The sequence below is a fragment of the Elephantulus edwardii genome, unplaced genomic scaffold, assembly GCF_000299155.1.
Source record: "Elephantulus edwardii isolate Elephantulus edwardi_28Jun2011 unplaced genomic scaffold, EleEdw1.0 scaffold00002, whole genome shotgun sequence".
In the NCBI taxonomy this organism is placed as follows: domain Eukaryota; kingdom Metazoa; phylum Chordata; class Mammalia; order Macroscelidea; family Macroscelididae; genus Elephantulus; species Elephantulus edwardii.
In genome coordinates, this window is record NW_006399752.1 from 34,391,124 (window position 1) to 34,405,311 (window position 14,188).

The 14,188-nt window shown below is 40.7% G+C and overlaps 1 pseudogene; it reads left to right on the top strand.

Moving 5' to 3' along the window:
* The first annotated feature begins 7,603 nt into the window (after positions 1–7,603).
* The window catches only part of LOC102860137, a 123,444-nt pseudogene continuing 116,859 nt past the window's right edge, over positions 7,604–14,188 (top strand).

Below are 14,188 nucleotides of genomic sequence, written 5' to 3' on the forward strand. Positions count from 1 at the left end.
AGGAGGGTAGAGAGAATAGTGCAACAATGAATGAATGGAAACCCAAAATCTCTGTAAATGTTTAGGAAAATTAATAAAATATAATTATAGAAAAAAAAGAAATCTGGAGGACAACTGCTTGGACAACTGACTGGAAGAGATCCATATTTACTCCCATTCAAAAAAAAAAAAGTAGCCCAAAAGAGTGTAGAAATTATCGTACAATAGCACGCACTAGCAAAATCCTGCTGAAGATTATCCAGAAAAGACTTGAACAGTACATTGACATAGAACTACCAGAAATACAGGCTGTGTTTAGGAGACGTCATAGCACTAGGGACATTATTGCCAATGTCAGATGGATCTTGGAAGAAAGCAGAGGGTACCAGAATAATGTCTATCTGTGTTTCATTGACTATGCAAAGGCATTTGACTGGATCACAAAAAATTGTGGCTAACCTTGAGGAAAATGGCAATCTCAGAACACTTGACTGTGCTTGGACGAAACCTACACTTGTACCAAGAAGCAGTCCTCAGAACAGAGCAAGAAAACACTGCATGGTTCAAAATCAGGAAAGGAGTGTGCCATGGATGCATCCTGTCCCCATACCTTTTCAATCTGTATGCAGAACAGATCACTCAGAAAGCAGGGCTTTATGAGGAGTGTGGCATGAACATTGGAGGAAAACTCATCGACAGCCTATGATATGTAGATGACACAACCCTGCTTGCTGAAACTGAAGAAGACCCTAAGCACTTACTGCAAAAGGTCAAGGACTGTAGTCTTCAATGTTGGTTAAAGCTCAATATCAAGAAGACAAAGATTCTCACACTGGGCCAATTAGCAGCATCATAAGATACAGAGAAGAGATTGAGGTTGTTAACAATTACTGCTTGTTCAGATACACAATCAACACTCTTAACACCAGCAATCAGGAAGTCAAAAGACGAATTGCATAATTCTACTGTCATGGACTTGTACAGAGTGCTGAAGAGCAACAATGTCAGTCTAGAGAGAAAGGTTCACCTACTACAGGCCCTGGTCTTTTCAATTACTTGTCATGCTTTATAGAGTTGAACAATAACTAAGGATGACAGAAGAATTGATGCCTTTGAGTTGTGGTGCTGGAGAAGAGTCTTAAACATACCATGGACTGCCAAGAAAACAAATCAGTCTGTCTTGGAGGGGGTGAAACCAAGTCTCTTCTTGGAGACTAGGATTTTGAAGCTCCGCCTCACTTACTTTGGGCATATGGCCAGCAGAGATCAGTCCTTGGAGGAGGACATCATGCTCGGAAGAGTGGTAGGACAGTGCAGGAGAGGAAGACCCTGGATGAGATGTATTGATTCAGTGACTGGGATGATAGGGGTTGGTGTGTTGGAATTAATGAGACTGGCTCAGGACAGGGAAGGGTTCAGAGCTGCTGTACACAGGGTTGCTATGCAGCACAGGTGACTCACTGGCACATAACATACTACGATAAGTTTAGAAGCTGAAGTGGCATCCACTTCCTAAATAACACGCCTCTGGAAACTCTATGAACTTTGTCAATAGTTGTAGAGCAGCTTCAGGCCTTTTGTTCATAGAGTTGCTATGAGTTATGCTCGACTCAAAGACAACAAAAGATATTTCCAGTCAAATTTGCATACTCCAGTAAGAAGAGTGACTGTAGTATGATTCTTGAAAGCAATTATGAGGAGGAAATCCTACAGTATGCCCAGTGATTAAACATCTAACTAGGTTGGTGTCATTTTGAAGATCAGCTGCAAATGCCACCTGATTTGCTTATTATCTCTTTTTCCTAAGATAATCTCACATTTCACTCCTCAAAGTGCTAATTAAGCTTGCTTTCCCCCCGATATGTCCTTAAATTAATCTTCAAATATTTTCTCAAATTTCCCTTAGTAGAGACAGATTTGGGAAGTGTACACAACCTGCCTTCCATGCTTTTACTGTTACCACAGAGCAAGAACTAACTCATAGCTGACCCTCCATTAGGTTTTCAGAGGGAGTAAATTGCAAGGGAGGAGATTGTCCATATTTCTTTCTCAGATCAGCTGATGAAATCAAACCTTGTACCTTTGGATTGGCAGCACAGCTTCTTACCACTTACTACTAAGCCATTAGAGCTTTGAAATATAAGAAATATTCTTCTTTTTTCCTGTTCCATTTCTTGCCTTCAAGATTGGTTTTTCTAACCCCAGGTGACAGAACCTTAGCTTTACAGTAATTTACCTTCTTCAACAATATTTGGGGTTAACTTGGGAAAATCTCACTTAGGAAAAATATTGGGACAGTTTTGCAAAACAAAGTCCAAGTAGCTCAAGGCATAAGACACCTTAGTATTAAAATAAGAAAAACAAGCATTAATGGTTGTAAAATTTATGTAATTAGCAAGATAACACAGGGTGGACTTCTCCTGTTGGGGATCCTCAGGTAATCTACTTATAATAGATGGAGAGAAGATTGTATTTGTCAATGACTGATTTAATTTTACTTGGATCTAGAATTAACACACATGCTAGTGGCAGTCAAGAAATCAAAAGACATGCTACATTGGGCGAGCCTGCTGTCAAGGACCTCTCTGAAGTGTAAAAGAGCAAGGATGTAGCTTTCCTATTACTAAAGACTAAGGTGCACCTCCTCTAGGTCACAGTATTTTCACTTGCTTCTCGTGCATCTGAGAGTCCTACACTGAATCAGGATGACTGAAGGGTAATGGCTACCTTTCTATTGTAGTGTTGTAGAAGAGTATTGAATGCCCCATGGATTGCCAAAAAACAAACAAACAAAAAATCTGTCTAGGTGGAAAAGCAACTAGGGCGTTCCTAGGAGGCAAGGATGGTGAAAATTTGTCTTAGATACTTCAGGCACTTTATCAGGAAAGGGCACGCTTTGAAAAGGACATTATGCTGGTAAAAAGTAAAGGAGAAAGAGAGGAAGACTCTCAACAAGATTGATTAACACAGGGACTGTGACAAAGAATTCAAACAAGTTGGAGACTGAGAGACTGGAGCAGAATAGGGCAAGGTTGGGATGCATTTTCATAGGGTGACTAATAGTTGAACTCACTGGATGATACATAACAACAGTGTGTTCTTCCTGAAGACAAAGATGCCTTCCTTGTTTATAGCCGTGAGTCATCTTCTCAGACACAGAGTGGAGCTTAAGAAAAAGTGAAGTCTGAGACAAACTTTTTATTAGTCATTGAATTTAGTCTAAGGGTCTTAATTTCAGGTTGTCTCTAGGTATTTACCCTTCTCTGAGGATGAGTTTCTTCACAAAGTCTTTGATCGTCATTAGGAGAGTGCCTTCTTCCTTCCACGCAGACACTCTGCTCCTGTGATTTAAAATCAGGGTAAGTGGACGGCAAAGTCACACTGTAAGAATTGTGGCGGAGTCAAAGTGAAGTTTTTCTCCTCTGCAAATTTAGTTTCTTTAGCAAACACAATTTTCTGCCTAAAAGGGGAGGGGTGACAATTAGATTACAAATTTAAGTATATAACATTTTATTTAAGATTAATGAAGATAAGTGCTGAGTTACCCTAAATCCAATGCTTAGCCTTATTTTCAAGTCTTTCCTAAGCAGGTTGAAATCTTAATGTGCAATGCACAGAGTCAAATAGCCTTGATAGGAGCTTATCTGGCTCCTTGTTTGATGCAGAAATACCATTCGGACACCAGAAGGTTCCAAGCCCTAAAGGTTAAGAAGGGTAAGGGTCTCTGTGGTTATGGTTTCTCTAGCTCTTATGAAAGTCAGAAATCTGGACACATTAAGATTAGGTCAGATGTCTAAAATAACTCCCCAAACCAAGAACCCCAGATATTTGTACCTAGGAAACAAGTCTGATGAGGTGTCTGTTTATTTATAAATAACTTCAGGAATGGTCTTTTACGTTCCTTAGCAGCAACTACAGTCTGTAAAGTCTCAGATTGTGAATTAACATAAACACAGCAACATTCATCTGTTTAAACACACAACTATTCCTATGGAGACCTAGTAGGAAATCTTAATGCCATTTGATCCTAGCTCAAACTTCGCATACTTCTCTAGTTACATTGCTTGCAACTTTGCTAAGTTTGCCAGTTATTATTGTTGTTGCTGATTGCCATGGAGTTGAGCACAACTCATAGCCACTCCATGAACAAAAGACCTGAAGCCGTTCTAGAACTATCATCATTTCTCAAAGTTTATAAAGTTTCCAGAGGCCCAGTAATAATTCCTAATTGAGAATTTTCATATGAGATTCGTTTAAAGGTTGATTTTTACCGTGGATGTGCTCATTACCCTAGGCCAACCAATTTGGAAGATACCTACCAGACCAACTTACCAAAAGAAATCCATATTTTTTTCCCATTCCAAAAGAAAGTGACTCAACAGACTATAGATATCACCAAACAATGACATTAATTTAATATACAAGTAAAATCTTGCTGGAGATGATTTAAAAATAGCTCTGTATGGATAGAGAATTGGCAGAAACTCAAACTGATTCAAAAAAGGCCACGGCACAAGGGATAGCATTGCTGAAATTATATGAATCTTTGCTGAAAGTAGAGAAAACCTAGAAAATGTTTACTTATGTTTTATTGATTATGCAAAGGAATTTGACTGTGTGGATCATAACAATATAAGAATAACATTGAGAAGAATGGGAATCGCAAAACACTTAATTGTATTCATGCAAAACTTGTACATAGATCGAGAAGCAGTTGTGGCAACTAAATTGGTTTACAATCAGAAAAAGTTTGAGTTAGAGTTATTTTCTTGGTCCATAATTATTAAATCTGTATGCTGAGCAAATAATTTGACAAGTTGGACTCTATGAAGAAGAATATGGCATCAGGACTGGAGAAAGATTCATCAACAACTTGTGTTATGGAGATGACACAAACTTTCTTGCAGAAAGTGAGGAAGGTGTGAAGCACTTATTGTAGAATACCAAAGACGATAGCCTTAAATATGGGCTACATCTCAACATCAAGAAGACAAAATCCTTACCTCTGGGTTACTGGGAACCTCCTGAAAAACAGAGAAAAGAATGAGGCTGCCAATGATTTCATTTTACTTGAATCTACAATCAACACTCATGGTACCAGTAGCCAAGAAAGCAAAAGACATGTTACCCTGGGGAAATCTGTTAAGGACTTTTCCAAAGTTCTACAGAGCGAGGATGTCAGTTTAAACATTAAGGTGCACCTGATCTATGCATTTTCAGATGCTTCGTAAGCATCTGAAAGTTGGACAATGAATAAGATGACAGAAGGAGAATTGATGCTTTTGAACTATGTTGTTGTTGTTGTTATGTGCCATCGAGTCGCTTGCGACTCATAGCGACTCTATGTGTACAAGAGCTCTAAATGCTGTTCTATCCTGTGCCAACCTAGCCATCTCAAATGCACTTATTCCCACTGCTCCAGTCACAGAATTGATCCATCTCACCAAAGGTCTTCCTCTCCTTCGCTTCCCCTCCACTCTGGCAAATATGATGTCCCTCTCCAAGGACCAGTCCCTCCTTGCAACATGCCCAAAATATGTCAGACGAAGCTTCAGAATCCTTGACTCCAGGGAACACTCTGGCTTCACCGTCTCCAGGACAAACCCGTTTGTTCTCCTAGCAGTCCATGGTATAGTCAACACTCTTCTCCAGCAAGCACCACAGCTCAAAGCTATGGACAAGATTATTGAATATATTGGACTGCCGAAAGAACACTTTCAAAGAAGACAAGGAGCTCCACAGAGGTAAGAGAGGGGAAATTTTGTCTCATATGAGCCAAATTTGAGCATGTTGTCAAGAAGAGTCAGTCCCTGGAGAAAGACATTATGCCAAGAAAGATGGTGGCTCAGAGAAAGAGAAGATGGGTTGGCACAGTGACCACAATAATGGGTGTGAGAATATCAGAGGTGATGAGGATGAGGAAGAGTAGGGCCAGCTCTAGATCTATTTGTTCATAGGGTCTCTATGACTCATTATTTATTGAGTCAAGTCACCAAATAACATTACCTTTAATAAAAGAAACCGCTACTTTAGCAAACAATAGCACTATGCAGACTAAAAACTTTCTCATCCTCGAATTTTTCAAAGTTTATTTTTAAGATTTCTAGTCTCAAAAATCACATTCCACTCATATTAAATAACAATAAGTACCAGTCCAAATCTACTGGTAAAAACCACAAATCTGCTGGTTTGATAATTGGGGTGCGGGAAGGAGAAAAATGATTCCTTCTATCCAGAAAATAAAACCTTAAAACATCAGCAATATTTCTACATAAAATTCATAGTACACTGTTGAGTGCAATTCAATCTTTAGGTAGTTAATTTTGATTCTATCTACACTAGATTCCTGGTTACCTCGATTTAGTGTACCAAGAGCTATGTCCAAAAGCTCCTGCTCAAATTGTTTAAATACTTTGGACAAATGTTTCTGCAAGTCAGCAAAACAGAAGCTTATCTGAAGATGACAGAACTTAATATGGCCACATTTAAACCACCGTGATATTTTCTGAACATGAAATATCTGCTAGAGGTTACTTACAAAAGTAGTATAAAGCCAAACGAAGGCATAATAAAAAACTCTAGGGAGAAATATTCATAAAAATAATAATTAACTTTATCTTTAAAAATTTCATAGATAACGCAATACTCCTGATATTTATTATCACATATCCAAATGGTAACATTTCTAACATTTGAGTTAAATCTTCTAAGTCAATGGATATGCACAGACTTTTCAAGGGCACGTTATGTCAGAAGTGGATTCGCTGTCCCACTTCTAAGTCTGAAAGTTCCACTGAAGCTATTCCACCGCGAGCTTTTCTTCTGGTATTGAAACATGGAGCCTTGCATCACAGCAACATGAGTCATTACAATACGACAAGCTGACAGAAAACCGGTGGTTGGAACACAACTTAAAATGAGGAGAAACAGCTGCATATACCAGTTAATAAGTGGAATGTGAAAGGTATGAAATATGAATTTAGGAAAATTGGAAGTTGTAAAACATGAAACAACATATAAAACCCAGTCTTCTAGGTATTAGTGAGTTGAAATAGACAATGTTATTGCTTTGGAGTGCTGTCTAGTTGAAACCGACTCATAGATGAGCCTTCAGTGGGTTTCCTGAGGCAGTAAATGGTGTGGGAGGTGATTGCCCATCCTTTTCCTACAGAGCAGCTGGTGGATTTAAGCTGCATATCTTTGTGTTAGCAGTGCAATTCCTTACTACTAAGCCACCAGATCGAAGCCTTTCAATATGGATTGTATCTCAACATTAAGAAAACACATCCTGGTGTCTGAGTGATTCCCAGGGCCCAGCAAAAAAGGGACCGAGCTTCCAGGTCAGCGACATCGGATGCCTTTCCCCCTGCCTCTCAGAGCTGAGCTTTGAAGACAAGAGGAAACACTCCCCACATATGGACTCATTTTCCACTCCACCTTCATTGGCCGAGCAGCTGCTAAGAACAAAGGCCGCATCTCCCGATACCTGGCAAACAAACGCAGCACTGCCTCACGAATTGACTGCTTCTCCGAGAGTGTATTTGGGGAAAAGCTTCGCGAGCAAGTTGAGGAGCGACTCTCTTTCTATGAGACTGGAGAGATTCCACGGAAAAACTTAGACGTCATGAAAGAAGCCATGGTTCAGGCAGAAGAAGTGGCTGCTGAGATTACCAAGAAGCTGGAGAAAAAGGAGAAGAAGCGCTTGAAGAAGGAGAAGAAACGACTGGCTGCGCTTGCACTTGCGGCTTCAGAAAACAATGGCACTCTTGAAGATCAGGAATGTGAGGAAACCAAAGAAAAACCCAAAAAGAAGAAAAAGAAAAAACCCCAGGAGGCTCCACAGGAGAACGGAATGGAAGATCAGGCCAGCTCTGCTCTCCCCTAAACCCAAGAAAAAGAAATCTCTGTTCAAGGAATTGGTCAACAGTGATTTTGAAGAGCCAACTGTAAATGCAAAAGTCCCAAAGAGGAAGAAATCTTCCTCCAGAGAGGAACCAAAAGACCCTGAAGAGGTTGCAAACAGTGTCCCAAAGAAAAAGAAGCAGCTTTCTAAGGAGGAGCCCGTCAGCAGTGGACCTGAGGAGGCCATCAACAAGAGCACTAAGAAAAAAAATCAAAAAAGCACCCCAGGAAGATTAGAATGGACATTCCCTGGGGGTGGGAAGGGCAGACCCAAATGTTTCTCAATAAAATACTGTTTACAAAAAAGAAAACAAAGATCCTCACCATTGGGCCAGTTGGCAGCATCGTGATCGATGGAGAACAAACTGAGGCTGTTAACAAAAAAACGGAGGCTGTGCTTGGATCCACAATCTACATTCTTGGCACCAGCAGTAAGGAAATCAAAAGATGAGTTGCTTTAGGAAAAGTCTGCTGTCAGGGATCTCTCCAGAGTGCAAAAGAGCAACAATGCCAATCTAGACACCAAGATGCACCTGAATGCAGGCCATCATCTTGTCAGTTACTGGCTATGCATCTGAGAGCAGGACAATGACTAAGGTTGACAGAAGAATTGATGCCTCTGAGTTGTGATGATAGAGAAGAGTACGGAACATCCCATGGACTGCAAAGAGAACGAACAGGTCTTTCCTAGGGAGGGTGAAATCAGTTTGCTCTTTGGAAGCAAGGATTTTGAAACGTCATCTCAACTTGTCTCTGGATATGTTGCCAGGATGGAGAAGGACATCATGCTTAGAAGGGTAGAGGGTTAGCTCAGAAGAGGAAGACCCTGGATGAGTGTGGTAATGGGGTCCAGTGTGTCACAGATGGTGAGATTGGCTCAGGATAGGGCAAAGCTCAGAGCCATTGATCATAGGGTCACTATGGGTCATAGTTGCCACAATGGCACATAAAAACAACAACAAGCCACCAGAGCTCCCAGGACTGGTATTATTGTTGTTGTGTATTGTCAAGTTGGAATTTACCCAGAGCTGACTCTCCAGTGAGTTTTCAGAGACAGTAAATTGTACATGTAAGTGAATGGGAGGAGCTTGACCACCCTTCTTCAGCAGACCATCTGCTGCTGCCTTTGGAATTGCAATGCAGCTTCTTAGCACAAGGCTACCAGAGCTGTAGGACTGGCAGGAGCCATTTTGAATCAGGAAACCACATGATCTGTTATGCTAGGAATTCCAAGTTGAAGATGAATGGTATCACATTCAATACAAAAAAAGAAATTTCAAGATATGCCCTAAAGTACAGTGCTGTCAGAGATAGCTGGTATCCATACACTCATTAGGACTCTGGACAATACAATTATTATTCAAATATACAAACTAACCACTAAAGCCAATATTGAAGAAAGATTATTTACCAACACCTGCTGCAATTATCTAAACATTCAAAAAAGGATGCATTAATAATAACTGATGACCAGAAGGAAAAGATAGAAACAAAGAAGAAAGTTTGGTAGTTGTAAAATATGATCTTGGTGACAGAAATTATGCCAAATTTCATAATAGGATTGTGTTTTGTTTTTTATAACCAGTGATTTATTCATTGAAAATACTGTAAAAAAAATGGCCACTATAAAAATAATCCTTACCTGATGGAATACACATGAATTAAATTGACAATGTCTGTAGAAAAAGATAATAGAGAAACTCAATATTATTTGTCAGAACAAGGCTGTGGGCCAACAAAGAATTGACCATCAATTGTTCAAATTGAAGCTGAAGAAAATGAAAACACATTATCAAGAGCAAAAATAAGACCTTGAGTTTATCTGATGTGAATTTAGAAACTATCTTGAGAATAAAGTTGATTCATGGGACATTGATGATTGAAGAGCAGATGAGTTTTTTCATGACATCTAGTACGTCATCCATGAAGAAAGCAAAAGGTCATTTAAAAGACAGGGAAGATTTTAAGCATTTCTTCATGTTTCTATGCACCATGCTCAAAATCACTGGCAATAATAGAGATGCAAATCAAAACAGGATGTTGTTGTTGTTGTTGTTGTTGTGTGCCATCGAGTTGCTTGCGACCCTCTGTACAACAGCCCTAAATTCTGCTCTATTCTGTGCCAATTGCACTGTCTCCGACACATCCATCCCGATTACCCCAGTTTAACTCTTTCCAACAGGATAGCAAGTAATAAATGTTGGAGAGGATGTGGAGAGATAGAAACTCTTATACCCTTTTAGTGGGATTGTAAAATGGCCCAACCACTCTGGCAGGAAGTTTGGTGTTTCCCCAGAAAGCTGAACAGAGAAATTCCATATAACCCAGCTATTTCATTGTTTGGAAAATACCCATAGAAAATGAGAACTGAGGCACAAAAGGGACTTGCTCATAACAGCATTATTCACCATCGCATGAACATAGAAATAGCCCAAATGTTCAACCACAATTGAATGGATTGAGAAATTATGGTACATTCATATGATGCAATACTACGCAGCCACAGGAACAATGATTTTGTAAATCACTACATGACTTGGGAAGGACTGGAGAGCATTATGCTCATTGAACTCACTCAGTCCCACAAAGATACAAATTTTCAAAGCCAAGAACCAGACGTCCCAATTCATTTATGTATTGACAAATTGAAGAAGGTATTTTGACAGGTTCACTCTAACGGATTTGTCTTTTATTGTGTTCTTGGGAAGTGGATTTTGTTGGTTTTTCTTGAGCCTCTGTGTGTGTGTGTGTGTGTGTGTGTGTGTGTGTGTGTGTGTGTGTGTGTGTGTGTGTGTGTGTGTGTGTGTGTCTGTGCGTGTGTGTTTCCTCTTTAGGCTTATCCTAGAGGAGCTCTGGTGGCCTAATGGTAAGAAGTTGTGCTGCAAACACAAAGGCATGAGGTTCTAATCCACCAGCTGCTCCGAGAGAGAAGGATGGACAGTCTCCTCCCCTGCGACCAACTGCCTCTGAAAACCCTCTGGTGAGTCAGCTACGTGTTGGCTCTGACTTGACAGTGCATAGAATTAACAAGAACAGAGTTCATAACCCCGAAATGACTCTTCTTTAATGGAAACATAGTCTGTACCATCAACTTATCTTAGTTGAAAATATTTCTCTTTACAGTTGTCATAAACACAAAAACCTTTGTCAAAATGAATTCACATTTTTGTTATTAACCAAATTGGAGTGAGTTCCTTGAAGAAAGAGTGTCCCTTCATTTAACAATATCTTCCAGCGATTGAAACGATTTTCAAATTCCTCTCCTTCACATGGTTCCTGAGATTTCTTAGAGAAAGCAATTTAGCATAATTTGTTTCTATTTAAGACCTTGTTATACTAATCACAATAAACACTTCCCCGGCAGTGCACTTTTCAAATGAATCAATCTGTATTAAAGTTTTTCAGAGCAGTTATTAAAAACCTGATCCATAAAGACAATCACGAGAAATTGTTTTATCTTGAGTTGGGGTCAGAATGTTCTCATGGAGGTGTACAGTTGTTGTTGTTATGTGCCATTGGGTCACTTGAGACTCATAGCGACCCTGTGTACAACAGCCCTAAACTCCGCTCTGTCCTGTGCCAATCGCATTGCCTCTGACACTCCCATCCCAATTACCCCAGTCACTGAATCAATCCACCTCATAGAGGGCCTTCCCCTCCTGCGCCGTCCCTCCACCCTCCCAAGCATGATATCCTTCTCCAAGGACCAGTCCCTCCTCACAACATATCCAAAGTATGTTAGACGGAGCCTCAGAATCCTTGCCTCCAAGGAGCCACCCGGTTTAACCCTCTCCAGGACGAATCTGTTTGTTTTCCTAGCAGTCCATGTACAGAGGAAACCAAAAAGGAAGCCAGAACGGCTGCTCTCGAGGTGAAAGCTGCTGTCCTGAGGGCAGAATCTCACTCAATTTCCTAGGCAAATTGCTGCAGATCTAGTCCATGTGGTCGCCATCTGGAGTGGGAGTTGCACGCACATTGGATCTCAGAAGTTGGTTTAAATAACAAATTGTAAAATCTGTTTATGTTGTTATTGTTGTGTGCCTTCAAGTTGGAACTGACTCATAGCTGAACCTCCAGTGAGTTTTCAGAAGTACAGGAGAAGATTGTCCATTATTTTCCCACTAACAGCTGGTAGAATTCGAATCATGTGCCTTTGGGATTGCAGCACAGCTTCTTACCACTAGGCCACCAGATGAAGCATTTGCTGCAGAAGGTCAAGGACTTTACTATGGATTGACGCTCAAGGTCAAGAAAAGAAAGATTCTCACCACTGGGCCAATTGGCAGCACCATGATAGTCGGCTAAGAGATTGAGATTGTTAACAACTTCAGCTTGCTCGGTTCCACAATCGACAGTCTTCGCAACAGCAGCCAGAAATCAAGACAGATCACATTGGGAGAGTCTGATGTCAGGGACCTCTCTAAAGTACTGAAGAGCAACAATGTCGGTCTGGAGACTAAGATGTGCCTAGTACAGGCCATGGTCTTCTCACTTACTTCCTATGCTTCAGAGAGCTAGACAGTGACTAAGGATGATAGAAGAATTGATGCCTTTGAGTTTTGGTGCTGCAGAAGAGTGTTGAACATGACTCCCAGAAGAACAAACAGGTTTGTCCTAGAGAGGGTGAAGCAAAGCTGTTCCCTGGAGGCCAGGATTTTGAAGCTCTAGCTCTTATACTTTGGGAGCATGGTCAGGAGAGACCTGTCCTTGGAGAAGGACATCATGCTTGGAAGAGTGGAGGGACAGTGCAGGAGAGGAAGACCCCAGATGAGATGGACTGACTCAGTGACTGGAGAAACGGGGTTAGGTCTGTTGGAGATGACGCAATTGGCTGAGGACAGAGCAGGAATCAGAGCTACTGTACAGAGGTTTGCTATGAGTCGAAGGTGACTTGACAGCGTATCACAACAAAATCTGTGTTTATGTTTATGCCTTATGATGTTGTATAACCATCAACAACAATGTAATATTCTTAAAACAGGACAACACAAAACAAAGCAACACACACACACACACACACACACACACACACACACACAAATAGCTACATACTTAGCAACTGTTTCACTTACGTTACCTTGTCTTAAAATTGTCAGGGGTGTCCTTCAGATACAGTTTGAGAAGCCTTTCCTCCAAGTTGAGATGAAGTACCTCAGTGATGTCTGTTGACTTTCTATAGAATATTCGGCAATTGTATGTCATGTACACTTTATGAAAACAGCGACAGGGCCTACAATGCTTACATACATGAGCTGCCAGTGTGCTTTAGAGATACTCAGCCTGATCTCAGGTGTGCTATGCCCCATTTACCCACAAATTTCAAAGTTGGTGCCAAACTGGCCAGGAAGTTCTTAAGCTCCTCCCCCCTCCCCCCATGAATTCCTCAAAACAGGCCTATAGCAAATTCCTTGCAGAACTTGGTGATTCCACCCCAAGCACACGGGCCAACAGTCAGAGGATAATGCTTGCAGCTGTAAAGCTTGCAATGGGCTTGTTTGAGCCTTGGACCAAAGACTGATTTCTTGTTGCAGACTCCTACAAAGGGGCACAAAAAACCAAGTTTAATAGAAATCTTCACCCCAGACCAAACTTGTACAAGAAAGATCAAAGCATTTGCAGACAGAACAAACAGAGCCGGCATTCTCCATATCCTTACAATCCCACACAAGGCCAACACGAAACGGGCTTTTCAAGGGGGAAAAACACACAAATAGAAACCCGTTTGCTCACAATGGTCTCTGAAATTCTAAATTGGTTCTAGTATTTTCAGTTTAAAATATAAAGCCCCGAAGCAAGGTGCTGGCAGGGGGGAAATCAAGACTCATTTATCAAGGATATTAAGAATTAGGTTGAAACTTTGGTTTCCTGGGGTCAAATTAAATTCCTAGCAGGGAGTTGATCCTTTGAGAGTCTAATTTACTGCATAGAGAACTCCAAAATAGCTATTTTTACTTTTCCAGAGTGTTCTTAATGAGACGATGACAAGCAGAATCCCTGCCAAGGGACAGAGCCAAAAAGTCACACTACTGTCACAAGCAGAGGCAAAATAAGACCTTTGTAGGAGCTAGGTAGGAGTGGGAGGGAGGAAGAGAGGAAGAGACATACAGACAGACAAACCAACAGACACAAACTAGAGAAATATTGAGAGAGAGACATACAGACAGACAAACCAACAGACACAAAACAGAAATATTGAGAGAAAGAGAGGGAGGGAGAGACATACAGACAGACAAACCAACAGACACAAAATAGAGAAATATTGAGAGAGAGAGAGAGACATACAGACAGACAAACCAACAGACACAAA